A 15,751-nucleotide genomic window follows, 5' to 3' on the forward strand; every position below is an offset into this window, starting at 1 on the left:
ATCTTGCCCTTCACCTACTCAGCTTCTTCTCAGCTCTCATACAACCTCCCTAAAAACTCTCAACACCCTCAAGAAAGTCCCTCTGGGGGAGTCTCTCCTTGTCCAGGGATTAATCGTTCCTAGGATGGATTATGTCCATTTGGTGCATATAACTCTTGTTTCCATGAACTAAAATCTTCTGGTCTTAAATTTATACTTGTTTTTCTATTTCACTGACTCCCTCTCAAGGGCAAACTCATACACCTCTATGAACACCTATTCAGCTACCTGTAAAATGTGGGTAACGACTCTTACCAATCAGAGATATTAAATCCCATCTCCATGAAAACAGTTAAAACAATTATAATTTTAATTAAAATGAAATATTTATTGTATCCTTCCAATATGGGAAACTTGGACTTAAACACTTTAAGTGTTTGACTCATTTAATCCTCAAGTACGCATTCATAAAGTACTGTCGGTGTCCCCATATTACAGCTGAGGAAACTGAGGCACAGGAGTTAAATACTCTGTCTGAACTCACAAAACTAGTGAATGGGATTGAAATCTGAGCATCTGGCATGTGTGTAACAGGGCTTAGCCCATAAGCAGATTATCAAAACATATCTGCTGAATTTAAGCCAGGTCTTCAGGAAGGCTTGCTGATTTGCCCCTCGGCCCTCTGTCTGATTCCCTCTCTCCTTGCCTTGCACCCCTTCAGGCTCTAGAGTCTACATGTGCTTCTCTTCGCATTCAGACATAATCTGAGCTCCCAGAGACTTAACATAACTTGATAATTGTACAGCAGGATGTCAGTGATACATTTGACCCCTGCATGTGTGATAGTCACAAATAGGATAAACTAGAGAAAGTGTTACTTGAGAAATAATTTGAAGTCTGGGGGTAAGAAAGCCAGCTCCCTGACGGGCCAGGAGGGTGAGTCTGACCTGGATGAACCAACCCTGAGGACCACAGACTTTTTCATGCATGATCATAGAGAAAATGAAGCGGGACAAGGGTGTAGGTTTGAAAGAAAAGCAGACTAGGGTTCAAATCCTGGCTCTCTATTTGCTCCCTCCAGGATTTGGGGCAAGTCACTTACCACTTCTAAACTAGTTTCCTTTTATCTTAATTGAGGATGGACTGCTATCACGGAGGGTGGTTGTGATGATTTAGAGGACAGAAAACTTTGCCAAGGGACCAGAAAATGACTGAGCATGCCGTTAGGCTTAGGGATTAGTCATCTAGGAGAGTCAGTGGAAAGGAGGCCGTCTGTTTCTCGGTGCAGCGTGAAAGCAGCTGACACCTAGAGTTGCTACTGAGCAGCTCTAACACCAGAGGTAGGACTTGGTCCCTACGAGCCGGTGGCCCACCTGTTGTCCCAGAGCCACCTGAGCAGGTGAGTACGCTCAGAGACAGGACCGAAGGCAGGAGTTTCACCAGCAAGCTCCACTTAGAGGAAACCTCTCTTCACAAACCAAGTGAGCCTCCAACCTCGGTGAGAAACTGCCTGTTCTCTCTCATTCACCCATCCATCCACCCTCCGCACTTTAATTCACTCACCCATCTCACCAGCCTTCATCAGGCAGCTGGCCTCTCTCTCTCTACAGCTGCATCTTGATGCAGGCATCCATCCAGCCAGCCAGCAGACTTAAAAACCATCCTTCCACCTCCCCACCATGCAGAAGAAACACACAAACCTGGGTTGGAATCCTGGGTTCTGCTTCTTACCCGATCTTGGATCAGTCACTGAACTCTCAAAGTTCTCTCAACTGAAAAATGAAGGGAAATCAGATGTAGCTGGGGCGAGGATGTAAAGAAAGCGTGGACATACCAGTGCCTGACCTGAGCGAATGACTGAGATGTTCGTTCCCCTTGTGTCTGTGGTCAGGCTGGGATTTACACAGGGAGAAAACCTCTGTATCTTGCCTGATATACTGAGAAAAGCTTTTTAGAAATTATCTGCAATGGCGTGCAACCCCCTGGGGCACCAGGGGCTGGGCAGGGGCCAGAGAGTTTGGGGTAGTGGGCCCTCCTGGACTCACAGCACAGAGAGCGCCACCTAGTGGACTGGCAACAGGCGGGTTCCCCAGCGGGTCCCAGGTTGCAGGAGCTGCTGTCTACTGTAGGGCAGCTGAGTTGCGAGCCAGCTGGGAGGTCCCAGCCCCCTGGACTGCAGGCTGCCCAGTTGGGATGTGGTGCACGTACTGTCTTAATCACTCAGGGGGCCTGGACTGCCAGGAGCTCTTTGTTTTGTGGATGATTGCCAACTCTGATTTGCCTACCCCAGCCCAAGTCCCCTTTAGGAGTTTCCCAGAAGAAAGAATAATTCTAGCAGCTACTGTTTGCTAAGTGTCTGTTGTGTATTAGATACAGGGCTGGGGGCTTCAAGTAATCATCTCTGATCCTCTAAACGGCCCTAGAAGAGACCCAGAATTTGCCCCTTTTTCGGTGAGAAAACTGAGGTTTGCTGAGCTTGGGTTACTCACTCAAGGTGAGGGTAGAGATTTAAACCCCTGAATTTGTAGCTACTCACCTTCTACCAACCCAGCGCCCCTTGAAAGTGCAGGAAAGAATTTGGACACTGACTTGAGCAAGCCAACTGTAAAAGAAATTTATGAGTCAACCGGGGATATCTGAATGCTGAAGAGCTGTTGAATGACATTAAGAAAATGCTGTTAATTTTTTAACTGTGATAATGGCATTTTGTTTTCAAAACAGAAAAGAGTCCTTTTTTAGAGACACACACTGAAAAATGCTGGAGGAAAGGATATAGTGTCTGGAATTCGCTGCAAAGGAGTGTGGGGTTGGTGGGGGGCGTGGGGAAGACAAGATGGTGTTTAGATGGACCACGAGGGCCTGGGAGTTGATGGTGGCAACAATATGCAAATTGTGTACACTGCGATGAAAATCTGTCTGTTTTTCTCCACTTCTGTGTTGTTTAAAAATTCTTGTAATTAAAGGTTTTTAAAATCAACAGGAGATGAGTAGGTGGGAGAGGGAGAGCCATTTAAAAGGGCAAAGGGGCCCAGGGTCTAAGGTAAATCTCGGAGAGCATCAGGGAGCCGATTCACAGAAAACAAACGCCTCCAAGTGGAGAAGGGACAGGAGAGGGGCTGGGGTCGGTGGCAGCAAGCCTCTCTAAGCTGGGTGGATGAGGCAGAAAGTCGAAGGGTGTGGGGCACTGCAGAGCGATACACCTCCTGCGCCCCCCAGACCCTCCAGTCCCCTCCCAGGCCCTCTGGTCTCCCTCGGATCTCCCTTTCTCCCCCGTGGCCCTCCTGTCTCCCCCAGGCACCACTGCCCCTTCCCTGGCTGCTCTGCCCCCCTCCCCAGGCCCTCCTGACCCCATGCAACCTCTTCTGGCTCAAAAAGGTCCTGCAGAAACCTCCCTGCTCCAAGGGGGAGCTGACCACCTGATGCGTCCTTCCCAGGACCAGCTTAGCCTGGCTGGGGAGAATCCAGCTGTCTAGCTTGTCAAATGCTTTTTTTTTTCCTGGCTGTTTTGGGGAAGACAAGAGTTGGCGCTTTTTGCCCTAAAACCCTGTGCCAAGCTGTCCTCAGCACCCTCAGCCCCTCTCTTCCCAACCTCAGCCTCCCTCTTTTCTGTCAGTCACATCACTGCAAACTCACTCACACTCGACCCGAGGCCCACGGCCATCTCCCCGGGCCCCTGGCTCCCCCATCCACCGCTCCCTTTCCGGCCCCTCTGCAGCTGCCAGACCCTCTGCACAGTCGGCTTCCTGGGCGCCTCTCCACCCTCTGCCCCGCCTGGAAGCGCTCCCTGCCTCTGCCTTCCCTTCCCACTTTGGAGAGCCGGCCACGGCCACCGGACCTCCCGCCGCAGCCTGCTGCATTGCAGCGCGGCCCTCCGTGAGGGAGGGGTGCAGCCGCAGTCACCCCAAGGCCGGAAAGGCCCGCTCCCGGCCACCCCCAGCCCAGGGCAGGGCCTGGCTCCCTTCCGCATCTGCCACAATGAAAATCAAAAATGCCACAGCAAATGCCAAATCGCTGGTCCCCACAGACTGTCTCCCCCTCCTCACTTTCCGGGCTCAAAAATGTGGCCCAGGCAGCCCCCTTGTGGCACTTGGGGGCGCCACAGACGCTTGGCTGGTGTCTGAAGAATTCAGACTGTCTGATTCCACTGCACCGTGAGTTGGCACAAATCTGAAGTGGCCCAACTGCTACCCGCTGCGGACCTCCACTCGGCAGCCTGTCTGCGTGGGGGACACCGCTCCCCTCTCCCTTCTCCCGCCCGCGTCCCTCCCTGTGGCTCCCTCCCTCCCGGAACTGGAACTCTCCTGTTGAGCAGGGCTCTGACAAGCTGACAGGTGTCTGGTGACTGTAATAGCGGCAGGGCTGGGGGGAGGTGTGGGAATGGGAGCCTTTCCCGCGATGGTGTTTGGTTTCCGTCTCACGCAGATGGGGAAACCGAGGTGCATGGAGGCCCAGCATCCTAGTCAGAGGCAGAGAAGGGGCTGGGGCCCCTGCCCTCAAGAGTGGGTTCTACCCTGGGCCTTTTCCTGAGGTGAGGGGCTGCCCCCTCTCAGCCATCAAGCCCTGCTCCCTGCCAAAGCTCATCCTCTCCAGGAGCGAGCCCTGTGGGTCCCCCGGATGTGCTCCCTCCTCTCCAACTCACAGTCCACACAGACAAGCCCCAGCCCCTCCCGTCTCCATCTGCAATCTGCCTGGAGGTGGGCAGGGCCCTCTCTCGTCAGGTTAATAATGCCATTTTCATAAGCCTCTGCCCATAGGTGCTACCACCTAATTTTGAATCTGCCCTTCAAACGGATTGGGCCACAAAGGAGCTGGGATCTCAAGCACTGCTGGGAGGTGCTTATAGCTAATCAATCCATCCCCTGCCCACCCACACCCCCCAGCTCTCAGCAGAGCCTCGCTGAACAGCCTCAGATGGACTGGGGTTCCATCCGAGCCCAGCCTCACACCAGCTGAGACGGTGAGTACAGGACTTCACCTTTCCCTGCCTCAGTTTCTCCATCAAACAAATGGGGATTTTTGAGGCTGGTGCCCAGAGTTACTGCCAGGATGAGTCCTAGGCAGACAGCCCAGCTCAGGGCTGGTCCCCTAGCAGACAGGGCCCCAGGAATCTCAACCGCCACCATCTCCCCCATGATTACTTATTTACCGTGACTTATGCCCCATCTCTTTTCCCCACTAGACTGAGCTTTGAGGACAAGAAGCCGCTCCGTATTGCCCCGTGTCCACCCTTCCATCCAGGTCTGGGCCCGGGAAGGTAGGTGCCTTGCGCTGGCTCGGGGAGTAAGTGCCTGGAAGGATGCTCACACTCGAGTGCCTGGATTCCACTGAGCTGCTCTCCTCCAGACGCCCCCTATCTGAGCTGGCCCTTCTAGGGGAGGAAAAAACATTCCTTGTTTCCCTTACCCCAGGGTCCCCTTGTGCTGTTATTTACAACACAAATTCTTGCTCTATTAGAGGCAGATGTGGGCTAGCATGTCATTTCTGAAGTCTTCTGCATCTACTGTGAGCTCACAGGCCATGGGCTTCCTCTGGCTGACTTGATTTGTGCCACGAAGCCGGCAGAGGGGACTCTGCCTGGTGAGGTTCCTGTTTGTATTCAAAGCAGGGTCTCTGAAAGCCAGGCTGTTTTCTTTCCTGTGACACTTGCCACACGTGGGCGTCCCTCCCTGGGCCTCCCGTGTACCCCACAAGCAGTTACGAAGTGTCTGCTGTGTGTAGGGGGCCACTCTTATCTCGTTGAGTCTCCCAGCAAGCCGGTGAGGGGGGCCCTGTCATCTCCATCGCACGGAGGAAAACCCGAGGCTCTGGAAAGTAAAGGGAACTGCGTGGTCTCGCAGCTAGAGAGCGGGGAGGGGAGCCGGGGAGCCCCCAGCCCCGCCGCGGGCGCCTGCTGCCGCCACCGCCGCTGCCAGGAGCTGACCAAGGCCGGCCCGGCCGTCAGCAGCTCCTGCGGAAAAAGCAGGGGGTTTGCACTGAGATCGTTCGCCCAGGCAACTGGCAAAGGGGCCGTAAAAAACCAAGAGGGCTTGAAAGCCGCTTAACAGATAGCTACAGAGCAGCTGGACCTGGGAGGGCAGACCCGCGCCCCCCCCTGGGCTCTCTGCAGAACAGCAGGGCAAAGGGCTCCATCCCGGATCCGGGCGAGCAGGGGCAGAGGTGCTGGGACAGGTGTAGACGGCCGGGATGGGACGGTGACGGGCACTCCGAAGCTGAGCCCACAGATGATGGGGGGCTTGCCATTCAGCACGGAAAAGAGCACTAAGAATGAGCCTGCTGCCTGCAAAGAGCTGAGGGCAGAGGGGGCGAGGGGGCTGCGTCGGAGCCGCGGAGGCAGATGCAGAAAGCAGGGCGGGCTCAGCAAAGCAGCTCGGTGTACGAGCCCTGAGCGGGCTGCTCGGGGAGAGAGGGAGCTCCCTGTTACAGGAGGCATCCGAGCAGAGAGAGGCAGGCCGTTCCTTGGCCAGGAGGCTGCAGCGCGGCTCCCTGCCCGGGCTGGCAGCCCGCACGTCTAGGCCTTTGAGAAGCTCCTGCAGCGCTAAGTCCCGAGCAGAGCTGGCCGCGGAGGAGGCAGGCTGGGGTCAGAGCAAGGATGCGCAGACTTTCCCATGTACCTTGCCCTGAGCTCAATGGCAAAGGCACGGAGATGGCCGGTGGAGCACAACTGTCACAATGAGGCAGTGAGGGAGAGGAGCGGAGAAGGGGGTGAGTGCCGGGGCCAGCGGGGGGAGGTGGGGGGCTGTCCTGCAGCCGACTCCCCATCTCAAGGGCTGGGCCACCTGGAGTGGCCAAGTGCCTGCCCCGGCTACCATGCCCAGAAAGGCTGTCCTGGGTCCTCTCTGGGGCAACAGGGTGGCGCAGAGGGTGGGGGCCAGCCTTCCTGGGGGTCGGGGGGGACCGAAGGAGGGGGGTCTGGTGAGTCGAGGGGCTGACCCGGTCGTGGGAAAAGCAAGGCCGTTTTCTGGAGGCTGGGCCGCAGCCATGGATTCGGCCGGCCGCTGGCCCGTGACCTGGATGCTCTGGGGACCGGTGAAAGCCCCTCACCCAGCGGTGGGGCTGAGGGGCCTGCCTGCTGATGAGCGCGGCCCACGCTGGCGTCGGGCACGGGCCCTCCAGGCCCATTCACGGGTCTCAGTTCCCAGGAACTCTGAGTGGATGGGGCCTTTATCAGGGGACCCCCGCTAGACAAGGCTCTGTTTCGCAGTTTCTAAAGGAGTTTTCTTGTCTTTGTTCCCAGTGCAGGCACTGAGTGTGTGTGTGTGTCTGTGTGTGTGTGCACGAGCGTGCACACGTGTGAGTGCGTGTGTTTGTGTGTGAGAGAGAGAGAGACGGGCTGGCTGAGGGACCAGCCTGGGTTCCTTGTCTGAAACGACCAGGCTGCCCTCGCCCACCTTGGGGCAGGGACGCCCCTCCATGGAGCAGAAAGATTCAGGGAAGGCAAAGGCGCCCAGGGACGCAGGGATGGAGCCCCTTGTCACCAATGCCTAACTGTCCGGCTCCTGACAGCCCTCTGCCAGGGCGCTGTCTGTCAGCCTTGGGGTCCCGACAGCTGCTCCGGCCCGCCGTGGGGGGGCAGCATCGTGTTGCAGGTGGAGAGTGTGGGCTGGCTCCCCGCAGACAGACAGACAGACTGCCCCGACCACCCTGCTCAGGAGCCGCAAGCAGCCCAGGGAGACACTATTTGCTTTCTCAGAGCCTTGGCGGGGGTTTGTGTTGTTTTCCGTCGCTGCTGTTGTTTTAATCAATTAAAAGGTTGCTTTGAAACTGTGGGTTTGAAAACCTTTGGTAAAGTATTTACACATGCGTCACGGCCTCTGCGGCATTACGGGGGGTGGGGGGGCGCAGGTTGCGGCACAAGAAATCACGCACATGCGAAATTTTGCAAATAAAGGTTTCTGGTCGGGGGGTCGCAGGAAAGGGTTTAAAATAGCTTTGGTGTGGATGTGAAAAGGCACCTACCCCAATCTCTAACCCAGCCTCCGAGCCCCTGTGGGGCAGGTCGACTGGGGAGGGGGCTCGCACTAACAGTTCCTTTTGCCCCAGACACAGAGCCCGGCTCCCTCCGTGCGCGAGGAAGTTAGGGGCAGAGGCGCGGGCAGCTCCAAAAACAACACAGAGAAACAGCCCCCGCTGTGAGACGTGTGTCTGACCAAGCCCAAGCTCCAGGGTAAATAAACCGAAAATCTAGGAGAGAGGAGTCTTTGTGCCCGGGGGCCAAGGAAGTTCACTTTTGTGTAAAAGGCAAGTCATGCTCCCACTAGGTGAGGCTGCACCGATGCACAAAAACCTCATTTAGGCTGGGCCCGGCCCAGGGAGCAGTTTCTGTGAAATTTAGGAGAAGGCAGGCTTAGCCAGAAGTTTTTCCAGGAATTATTAACCTCTGGGGACTGTAACCACTGTTCCTTCCGAGCCGCCCTTGCCAAAGCCTATAAAATACGAGCCTAAAAAATCTGCCTGACAGCAGTCTGACATTTTATATATATTTATAAAAAAAAGTAAAATAAAATAAACTATCGCCAAACTTTTTAGGAGAAATCAATTAAAACCAATGGAGGCAGCCCCTTCCCCAGCCCCGCCTGGGTCTGAGAAAAGGCCTGCATTTCCCCTTGGGGCGGGAGGATAAAGCTTTTACTCCCTGCTCGCTTTCCCTCTGGCCTTTCTGTCTTCCCCTGTGAGTCTGGCTGCTCTGAAAAGGAGCTGCCTGTGTCTCGGGAGGGAGGGTCAAGCACTTCGGATGGGATGGGAGGGAAAGGCTGATGACTGTTGCCAGGTACTGCGGGCCGGCTACTGTGCAGGGCGATTTACCGGCGCGGTTGTCTCCCTCAGCCTCTCAGCACCCTGTGTGGGAGATTACGATTTCTTCTTTTACTATCAGGAAACTGAGGCACTGAAATTCTTGGGAACTTGCCCAAGACACGCAGCTGTGTGTCTGCCTGTAGCTCAGCTACGTTCAAGATGGCCGGCCTCTCGGGGAGCCTCCTACCCCCACCCCCACCCCAGGGAAAGACAGGGGCTAAACCCTTGAACACGCTGGTGCTTTTGTTTCCCCCGATGAGCAGGTGAAGTCCTCTGCCCTGCGGGAGATGCAGATTTGGCATCTCGGCCCCTCGACCCAAAGCCTGTGCTCTTTCTGGAACGTGATCATGTCCCAAAGGTGGAAGCACCACTCTCAGCCCTGTCCTCTCCCCAGAGTGCCTCCATCACCCCAGCTGGTGGCCCTGCTGTCACACACTAGGTCACTCCTCCTTCCCATGTTCCAAGGCCAGGCCCATTTCCCTGTGGCAAAGAGCAGGCCACAAAAGACACAATCAACCGTTTCCAGGATATAATCAGGCCCTGAAAACCCATCATTGGCACTCCAACCCTGAGAAGTACCAACCCGACCCCTGCACCCCGGGACTCAGGGGTTCCAGGGCCTGGGGGAAGCTGGTGTGTGCACCCAGGAGGGCAGGTCAGAGCATCTTGGGGCAGTGGGGGGATGCCAGCCTGGCACCCTGGGTGTGCATTTGAGGTCTGACAGCATCCTGAGGACTCACCCAGGGCTGCAGAGCACACAGCTCAGTCCTCAGTTGTTGCCATCGGCCCAGGGGATAAGAGGCGGTTTTCAGTTCCAGGAAGTCAGATCCAGGCAACACTGGAGCCGAGGACACTGGAGAGACACCAAGGAAAAGGGGTGATTAACATGTGGCCAGTTTCATGAATTCTAGAAAAATGCAAAACGCTCTCCTAGACGAGGCAAACGTGGCAATGAGGCATCACAATTCCCCAGGATATGCTTCACTGGACTCTTGCATGAGGTTTTCCGTGGGGGGTGCCTTTAACTTTAGGATCACCGCAGGAACATTTTGAGCCTGGTTTTAAGGGCATGCGCAGAGAGGAGGGTAAAAGGCAGGGCCCGCAGGGAGGAGCGGGGAGTGTCGAGGCTGCAGGGTGCCTCGCTGGGAAGTGTTTGTGCGTGGGGAGGGGGCATGAGGCTGGGGAGCTCCAGCCAGACCCTGAAGGGTCTTACATGCCAGGCTAAGACTCTTGGACCATGTCCCAGAAACTCCAGGAAGTCAGATGAAGGATTTAAAGCAAGACAGTGACAAGGTCAAAATGGCATTTTAGAAAGATCACTCGGTGAAAATAAACTTTGCTACAAAGTTTAATCCAGCTATCCCACCTCTACGAAGTTAGGGCTAAAAGAACAGTCGGGGATGTGTTTACAGATTTAAGCTACAAGAACGCTCATTGCAGGGTCGTTAGCAGTAACAAAAAAAAAAAAAAAAAAAAAAGAGGGACCGGCTTAGATCCTTTTTAGCTGGCGTCTGTTCAACAGAATCCTATCAATTAAAACTGCGGTTCGTGACATGCTCTCCTCCTTTATCTGTGCCAGGACCACTTTTATTTTATGTATCATCTTTATTTACTTTCTTAAAAAATATAACGAGCACCCACAAACTGGTGACTCTCCCCGATGACTAGGACTTCGACCAAAGCGTCTGTGCACACACTCTCCTCCCCCAGCGGACGTACAGCTGCGATTTTCAACAATAGAGGAGGCTCTAATCAACAATGCCGCAAACACACCCCGGAATATTAAGCAGCTCTTAAAAAGAATGAAACAGCCGAGACCTATTGTCTTTTAATGGACCTCAGTATTTTGCGCAGAACTGGATTAATCATGATCCTTTGTTCATAAACACTTTCTCATCATTGGTCCACGCATGTCCCTCTTTTCTTTTGCTAATTTATGCATTCATATATTCATCTGCAATAATGTCATAAACACTTGTGAGCCCACTCCTCAAATCCAGACCTTAGCAATTACTGACACCTGCCCCCACCAGCCAGCCCGATGGGTAAAGACCCAGGGCTTTCATGACAGCGGCGAGGTGGTTCACTCAACTCCGGTGTCCACAGATCACGGGACACTAAGATGCTGTTGTAAGAAATGGTGTCGATCTTTACGATCTCCTGGCAGATTCCTGAGTGAAGAAAAGTAGTCTCCACAGAAGGAAATGTGCGCTGATACAGCTCACGTACAGAATAAACAGGATCGCGTACTTGAGAGGTCTCTTTAGATACATGTGCAGATGCACAGAAAATAACGGGAAACAGACCCCTGCCTCCGATGACAGCCGTCCGTGGGGGGGGGGGGGGGGGGCGGGGCAGCTGGGGCCGAGGGGCTGAAGACGGCCTCAGCTTTCACCTGCGGCGCTGGCTTTTGGTCACGAGTGTATTAATTATCAACGCATTTCTTGCACAATTAAACATGTTGTGTGTGGGGTTTGGTTTTGTTTGGGTTTTCGTTTGTTTCTGGGGTTTTTTAGCTTTTAGCTTTTTTTTTTTCACACACACAAAAGGAAGAGAGCATTTTGGCTGATGGATCAGGAGTGGATTCCTATTCCCCCCCAAAACATGCTGTGCAGACAGGGGGGATTTCCTTTATCCCAGAGATCATTCTTTTTTTTTAATTTTCTATGTTCTAAAGCTGGAGTCCCGGGCCTCCGAGCGACGTGTCAGCGACATTAGGCCAGCAGGTGCGCGCCAGCCCGCTGTGACTTCACCTCCCCGTGGGCCCTAATTCCCCCCAAGAGCCGCCGGGCGGTGTCTGCAGTGCACCCATCGGGAGCACTTTCCTTTTCGGTCTTCAAGAGGCCCGAAAGCTAATGCCCTGGCCCATGCTCTCCGGGATTAGCTAACTGGAATGAGGACTCTGGGGGAATGTGACACGAGATAGTCCCAGGTGAAGGGGACACAGGAGCCTCTAGGGAACAACAGCCCCACAGAGAGGCAGCCCCGCTGCATTTCTGACAGCTCCACTCCCCTGCGGACCCCACAGCTGCCATATGTCCCCCCAGTTCTAACCCACAGGGAGTGCAGCTGACCTGTCAGCTCCACAAGAATGGGGAGCAACCTTGTAGGTCCCTGCCTGCCCCCCTTCCTGTCTAGGATAGCACATTGCACCCTGACTTCCCATCAGAACCCATTCTCTGCCCAAGCACAACAACACCTGCTTGCACACTAAGGTTTACACCCATCCTCAGGCTACCCCAGCTGTCTCAGGCCGTCAGAATCCCTGAACAGGCACGGGGCTTACTACGCATCACGAAGACCCTTTATCCACAGATCAAAACATCCAGTCTCAGCGATCCCCAGAACACAAAACTCAGACAACTTTAAACCCAGGTCAGTCTGAAGCCTCGTTCGGTTTTGTCCTGGCCTCCATGTGAACAGATCACCTGATCAGTTAGGTGCTTACAGTACCCCCCCCACTGAGCTAACACAGGCACAGCTTTCTAGAACTTCTCCCCCCTCTGCCAGGCAGACACGGATTTTCAACCATGACTTCTTGTGGAAGAAATGTGAACACAGGTTAGCGAGTCCCCCACCAGCATAACCAGCTCTTAATCACCTCTCCCGCACGCAGGGCTCTGATGTCTACTACGCGGCGTTTTATTCCGGGCTACGTTTGGTCCTGGTGAATACTTAGAGGCGTCTGTCATAGTTTTTCAGGTACAAAATATTTTTATGGTAAATAAAATTAAATGAAGTTCCTGAGTTACCTGCATCCGTGTCTGGGCCAGGCTGATTCCACAGAAAAACATTCATTCCTCCAGAAGGCAACAAATCCTGCAGGGACAAGAAAAGGTCACAGGACTGACTTAAGAAAAGGCCTCCTGGACCCAGGGCTGACCCGCCCGCCCTGTGCCCCTTGTCCTCCTTCTGGGTTCTACGCAAATGAGACGGGCTTTCAAAGGGACAGTGAAGGAGCAGCTTCACCTAAAGTAAGAACCATGTGTACAGGGGTTGGGAACCTACCACACACCAGGCATTTTATATTCCACTTCATTAAAGGTATATCAAGGCAACGCTTGAAGGTGGGTGTTCCCTTCCTACAGGACTCGGGGAGGGGGGACGTGCAGTCACTTGTCCAAGGCCACCCCTCCTCCTAGGGGATCCTGCCCTCTCTGCCCCTCAGCAGACCCCTGGAGTCCCCAGCACAGATGCCCAAGTTGTGGACACCCTTTGTATTATGGTGAGAGATTTTAACACCTCCCCGGGTGATGTATAACAGAAAGACACAAGTAACAGGGTTTACCTGGATTTTTAAATTACATTCCATCCTAAGACTGTGTAACCCTTTCACTCCTTGAGGGCCCCACCTCCCTGAAGAGGCTGTCCGTGTAACCGAGCAAGGCGTGCGCACCTGGTTTGCTGTGAGGTCCGCCTAGGAGGGCCTCATGCTCCTCTGGGCAGGGCTGCCATCCTGAGGGGGCAGGGCTGCCATCCCGAGGGGCCAGGGCTGCCATCCTGAGGGGCCAGGGCTGGACCATGCCCTGCCTCATGGACCCACTGACTCACTGCCCATCGTTGGGGGGCAGTGAGCCTCAGCAGCTACGGGACAAAAGGCTCAAGTTAGTTCCATCCTGAGGAGTCTACACATTTACAAATTGTACAAATGTAAAAATCAGGGGGAAAAGAATCCTTTTACAGACCTTGTCATTCAATCCTGAGCTGGGCATCTGCTCTCTTCCCGGAGAAAGCCAGCATGTCACCTCTCTGCCACCTGGGTGGGGAGAAAGCAAATGTCCAGCAGTTCCCCAGCCAAAGTGCAGCCCACCTCCCCGAGCCACTGCTCCTCACCTGCTGCCAACAGCCCTACTGTGTGCTGCGGGGGAGGGTGAAAGGAAGGATTAGCTGGTGCAGACAGATACCAGGGGCAGGACAGAACACTACGGGGGTCCCCGTGGACACGGTCCTGGGTGAGGGAGGGACCCTCTCATGTGCATTTACAGGAGGGCAAACTGGGGGTCCAGAAAGAAGGGAGGGCTTGCCCAGAGCTCGGGAGCCAAGAGCAAAGGCAGGACGTGTGTGCACCTCAGCGGGGTTCCCGTACCAGCCCTGAGGTCTCGGTCAGCCCCACTCAGGGAAGTGAGATCGGCCCCCTGGGGTTTGCAGTTTGTCCCTGGACCTCAGGGTCCTCTTCTGCAAAACGGGGAGGGATAATTTAAATCACACCTTCACAAGGTGTTACGAGATTAAAAGCATTTAACAGTGCCCAGCACATAGTCAGTACTCAAGGAATGTCATGGAGGGACCCAAATGTAGTGATGCGGCAACTGTGTCCCCTGACCTGACGTAGTCCCGTGAGAAAAGCAGGACAGCGGCAGCGAGGGCACTGTGGTTCCTATGGAAACTGTGCAAAGTGCATGCATGTCCCAAACCCAGGCTTCCGTACCTAAAGAAATCCATGTATCTAATAACTTTCTAGAAAGAAGCCAAGTTCCAGTCGACAGGACAAGAACAGAGCCACTGAACACTTACATCAAAGGTAAGACTTGGGGTGCGGGGGTCCCATGCTGATCTCCCCCGCCTCCGGGGGGCCTGGTGGGTGGGGTGGGACCCTGGGCAATTAACTGGGCAGGGCCGGTGCTTGGGTTCAAAGGTTAAAGGGTGAGTTTGTCTGCAAGAAACAAACTGTGACTTGGAGGACCCAAAAGCTCTGTTCAAACACTGGAGTAGCTAAATTAGCAGGTCCTGGGCCAGCTGTCCTGTCCCTCTGCCAACAACCAAATTAGCCAAAATGAGTTGGAAAGGACCACATGAGATTTCCAAGGAGATGGAGGACAGACTGAGGCCCCCCATTTCTCTGATCTGGCCTCCTGTCCGGCCACAAAGCTGACCACCTGGGTGCCAGGAAATGACATCCCTCAGGGCCCCTCAGGGTCCCCAGATGGCCACAGCCCACCCCACTCGGGGCATCTGCTCCAGCCCCCTCCCATCCACCAGAGGCGGGAGGAGAGCCCAAACCCGGCTTTGACCACTGCCTCTGCCTCGTCCTGAGCTGGGCTGTCTGAATCTCAGCTCAGCGCTGTCAGATGGGAAACACTCCCCACCCCGTCCGGAGCAGAGTCAGAACTAGGGGCTCAGTGCCTAGGGTCGTGCCTGTCACACTCAGGAAACATCCGTTTGCATAAATGAGTGCTAATTACTCCTGCACCTGCACGCACCACCTCCACGAGCTCAGTCACCAAGGCTGATGGCAGCGCTGCTCAGTGGTTCTGGGTCCAGAGCCATCACCACCGCTAATGACAGCTCCTGGGCCAGGCGCCTCACCCTCCAGACTCTGGTTCACTCGCAAGGCCGGCCGGGCGTCGTCCCTCACAGGGTTAATGCGGAAATTAAAGTTGACACCATGCATGAAAATGCTGACCATTACAATTATAGCTGGTGTTCTAAAAGCAATCATCCTAAGAGCCCTAATGATGATAACTGGCCCTTACTGGCTGGTAGCATTTCAGAGTTTACAAAGGGCTTGCCGGGCCCACCTCCCCGGGAAGGCGGTGCTCCTCCCTTTATGTAAATGGGGAGACCTGAAGCCAGCCCCTGCCTCCCACTCCACCCCTAAACGCCCCTGCACCAAGTCCCCATCCTCCACCGCCAGGACCCCCATGCTCCTAGGCCTGCTGCAACAGCAAGCCAGGCTCAGGGGGAGCCTCCCAGCGACGTGAAAGACTCCACTGAGACCCAGCCCCCCAGCCCAGCTGTCAAACCTGGACCAACACTAGAAGAAGCCACTCAGCCTGTGCTCCCAGCGGTGGAAGCAGCACCAGAAATGCCCGCCCTGCCCCAGTTTCTCAGAGCAGCTGATGGCTCTGAGCCCCACCTGTGCAGCCAGCCCCCAGCCAACCCCCTCCCCTCAACCCTGTTCCCCGGGGTTACCCCTCGGGAACCTCTCAGGACCCCAGAGCTACAGGAACAAAGGGAGAAAACCACAACCCAAGCCTCT

The 15,751-nt window shown here is 54.9% G+C and overlaps 1 long non-coding RNA gene and 1 other non-coding gene across 37 annotated transcripts in view; both read right to left on the bottom strand.

Annotated features, from left to right (window-relative positions):
* The window catches only part of LOC105079931 (uncharacterized), a 175,443-nt gene extending 160,107 nt beyond the window's left edge, over nucleotides 1-15,336 (bottom strand). For all 36 annotated transcript variants that reach the window (XR_012507365.1, XR_012507362.1, XR_012507361.1 and 33 more), the window contains exons 1-6: nucleotides 13,458-15,336; nucleotides 13,169-13,356; nucleotides 12,525-12,591; nucleotides 9,513-9,625; nucleotides 2,516-2,581; nucleotides 1,680-1,751 (exon numbers count right to left, since the gene is read on the bottom strand). This is a non-coding gene — a long non-coding RNA (uncharacterized LOC105079931). The remainder of the gene's footprint in view (nucleotides 1-1,679; nucleotides 1,752-2,515; nucleotides 2,582-9,512; nucleotides 9,626-12,524; nucleotides 12,592-13,168; nucleotides 13,357-13,457) is intronic.
* Nucleotides 10,603-10,679, bottom strand: LOC123612474 (small nucleolar RNA SNORD112). The gene has a single exon (XR_006719743.1). It is a non-coding gene; the product is annotated as a small nucleolar RNA SNORD112 (small nucleolar RNA).
* Nucleotides 15,337-15,751: the final 415 nt, after the last annotated feature.

Source organism: Camelus bactrianus, chromosome 6, assembly GCF_048773025.1.
Source record: "Camelus bactrianus isolate YW-2024 breed Bactrian camel chromosome 6, ASM4877302v1, whole genome shotgun sequence".
Classification (NCBI taxonomy): domain Eukaryota; kingdom Metazoa; phylum Chordata; class Mammalia; order Artiodactyla; family Camelidae; genus Camelus; species Camelus bactrianus.